We start from the raw sequence: 3,768 nt of genomic DNA on the forward strand, positions 1-3,768 counted from the left end.
ATGGTGGAGCATTGGAGATGTGCAGCTATGGAGTCTAGCTTGGTGATGTACTAGCTCCATAGGGTGTTGGGAGCATCCTTGTATGTGTGGAGCTCGCCCCAACCTTGTGAAGGAATCACCGCCTCGACCGGTGCCTTAGTGGAAGAGGGAGAGCACCTCCGTGGAGCTCTCTCGAGGAAGAGGGTGAGGCCTTCCTTCGTGGTGTGGCCGCCTAGTCTCTTGTTTGAGACTAGCACCTCCTCAACGCAGACGTACATCTTTTAGTGGAGGGAACTGCGGGAAACAAACCTCGACTCGCCTCGCCCCCCCCCCCGGTTGTCTCGCTCCTTACTTTTGTTATCTTGTTGATTCCTTTACTTGTTGCACATGCTCTAGCTTCATTGTAGGATCACCCCCATTGCTAAAAGTCACACCTTTACCTTCCGTTGCATAAAACTTGAAAAAGACTAAAACTTGCCGTAGCGCCATTGACCCCCCTCTTGTTCGCTACGATCCGTTCAAGTGGTATCAGAGCAAGGTTTTCTTGCTCGGGCTTTACCGCCTAAGAAATGGCCGAACAAGAGACGGTTGTGAATGGGTCACCTTCCCTTGAGCCACCCGCTCCATCATCTCCCATCGATAGGACTACGGCTACGTTGGATGACCTCAAGAAATTGGAGTCATCCATCGTTGCCCAAATGAATGCGATGATGATGGAGTTGGTGGTTCAAAAACCAAACCCTCCACCTATAGCAAGTGCCGAGGATCCGCCACCAAAAGCTAACACCCTTCCTCTTGTTGATTTTGTCGCGGAAGCGACAAAAGATTCACAAAGGGAAGGGGTTGGGGATACTGGCACTTCAACAAAAGGGAAGGATGATGACACACCGGTTGCGGAACGTCAAGGGGGTTATCATGCGGTGCCACCACCAAATGATTACACCATCAACGTTCCGATACCGATGCCGCATATCTTGTCGCATGGTTCTCCACCGTTACTCGAGTAAAACAACTTTGAGAATTGGCAATTCTTAATGCGTTCACATGTGCGCAGCGCTTCTACCGAGCTTTGGCGTATCATTGAGGAGGGCTATTCACCACGAGATCCCAAGAAGATGACAAGAAGAGATGTGGTAGATGACCAACTCAACGCCACCGCCATCAACATGATTCATATGGCCATCTCCCCCAAGGACCGCGCTCATATCCGCTCGATCAAGACCGCCAAGGAAGCATGGGACAAACTTGAGAAGCTCTTCCTCGGCAACGCAAGCATCCAAAGCTCTCGTTTTGATGAAGTGAACAACATGGCCGACAATTTCGTCATGATTGAAGGAGAGACCCTCGAAGAGATGTATCGGCGCCTCATCGCTCTTGCCGTACAAATGCAAGATCTTGGAGCAACGTTCGTGGATGACCATTGGATCAAGCGCAAGTTCTACAACGCTCTCCTCCCCTATGAGGAAGTGAAGTTGACGGCCATCCACCAAAACGCCTCCTTCCGTGCTATGACATCCGATGAAGTCCTTAGCAAAGTCATCGCTTTGGACATCTCCAAGAAGAATGCAGAGGATCTTGTTGCTCGCGTCCACAACTCCCGCAAGCCCAACCTTGCATTGAAGATGAAGGTGCATGAAGCTAGTGAAAGTGATGAGGATCCCATTGAGTAGGGTTCGGATGATCTCAAGCTCAACTACCATGAGCACATGGCTCTCGCCGCCAAGAAGTTTTGGGATGGAAACATGTCCCAAAACACAAGACCAAGAAGATCACGTGATTCTCCAAGAAGACCCTCCAAGAGCCCAAGAGAAAGGACAAGGGGAAGAACATGCTACAATTGCGGTGACAAGAATCATTTTGTCGCGGATTGCACGTTTGAGAGAAGAGAAGATCATGGTGGAAGGCTTATCCCAAAGGATAGGTACAAGCCACTCTCCAAAGGATTCTCCAAGTTCTCCCCAAGGTCCGATGACGACAAGGTCTCCTCCAACAAGAAGCCTAGAGCCTGCATCATCTGTGAAGAGTACACCTCCGATGAAGATGGGGAGCATGAGGACAAGCACTCCAACAAGGAAGGAGAGGGAGTGGCCGCCATCACCATTTCCACTCCCTCTACCTCCCTCTTCGACTCTCCAAATGAGAACCTCGTCACCAACAATGCGCGGTGTCTCATGGCAAAGGTATCCACGGAGGTAAAATCCCCTTCCAAACCATCATCCTCTACTAATGCCTCATATATTGATGATGCCACTAGTCTCACCGTTAAACGTGAGATTATGGGTTTGGATTCCTTGGATTCTTTTCTCACTAACATGAAGGGGGACACCAAGATTCATGTTGGGGCTCTCTTAGCCCAACTTGGTGCGGCACAAGATCTTATCGATAAGAGGGAGAAGTTGGAAAGGGAAGCGGCCTTTGAGCTTTCCAATCTCAAGGAGGAGCTTGATGATGAAAGGAATCTTCGCATGTCTCTTGAAGCTAGTGTCATTGTGCTTGAAGATAAGAATGAAGCCATTGTTTCACGTCTCACCAAGGATCGAGACCATGCTCTTGAGTTGGTTGGTGACCTCAAGAAGAAGATGCTCTTGCTCGAGGAAGCCAACAAAGCAAAAGACGATGAAGACCCCGATTCTTCCCATGATGAGCTTGTGGATCAAGTTACTTCCTTGAGGAGACACAATGCTCTCCTCTTGAAAGTCAATGCTCTTCAAGAAGAAGCCTTGGATGAGTACTATCGCTTGTTCAAGGAGAAGACCTCATGTTGCAACCATGAAGAAGAAATTGCCGCTCTTGAGATCACCAAGGCCAAGCTATTGAGTTTGAGTAGCAAGCAAGAAGAGTCGTTGGAGGAATGTCTCCGTATGAGCAAGGAGAAGGATACATGTTGTGATCATGAGGAGCAAATTGTCGTCTTGAAGAGAAGGGAAGCCAAGCTCATGGAGATCAACTCCATGCAAGAAGAAACATTGAAGGAGTACTTTCCTTTGAGCAAGGACCGTGCATGTTGCACTCGTGAAAGCGACATTGCCAAGATGGAAAATGACAAGCGCTTGCTCATGAAGTTGAACGCTCTCCAAGAAGAAGCTTTGATGGAACACTTCCGGTTAACAAGGCAAAGGAGGTCCAAGTGTTTGATATTTGCCATCCGCACCCGGAGCATGAAGATGAAGTCAATCACTTGAAGGCCAAGGTTGATAGACTCCAAGTTCAAGCCAAGTACTTGGAAGGAATCATTGAAGCAAAAGATGGAGCCAAAGATGGCTCGTGCAATGAAGGAGGAGTGGCTACCAAGCCAAAGAGAAAGAGGAAGAGGAGGACCAAGAAGAACATGGACAAGAAGAACATGGAGACCAACCGTGAAGGGAGCAATGCTAGCTCAAGAAGGGATGGAGTACCCAACTCCGCCTCGACGGGTTTCGCCGGCTCTAACAACCCTTCTCATGTTCTTTTTGTTGATTACTATGGACATATTCGTGCTCGCTTTATTGGTCCTCAAAAGGACAATGTCGATTGGACTATTTGGGTTCCCAAACCCCTTGTTACTAACATGCTAGGACCCATTGAAAAATGGGTACCTAAATCCAAGACTTGATTCCTTGTAGGACTATGCTTCCGGTGGCGCTAAATGGGTGGTTGATAGTGGAGCCACAAGTCATATGACCGGAAGCAAGCATATTGTTGTCGACCTCGAGCCTTCTCTCTCTACCGTTTCATATGGCGACAACACGTGCTCTAAGGTATTGGGTCTTGGCAAGGTGGTGGTAACACCCGACATCTCACTTGTGAATG

Source organism: Lolium perenne, chromosome 6 (genome assembly GCF_019359855.2).
Source record: "Lolium perenne isolate Kyuss_39 chromosome 6, Kyuss_2.0, whole genome shotgun sequence".
In the NCBI taxonomy this organism is placed as follows: domain Eukaryota; kingdom Viridiplantae; phylum Streptophyta; class Magnoliopsida; order Poales; family Poaceae; genus Lolium; species Lolium perenne.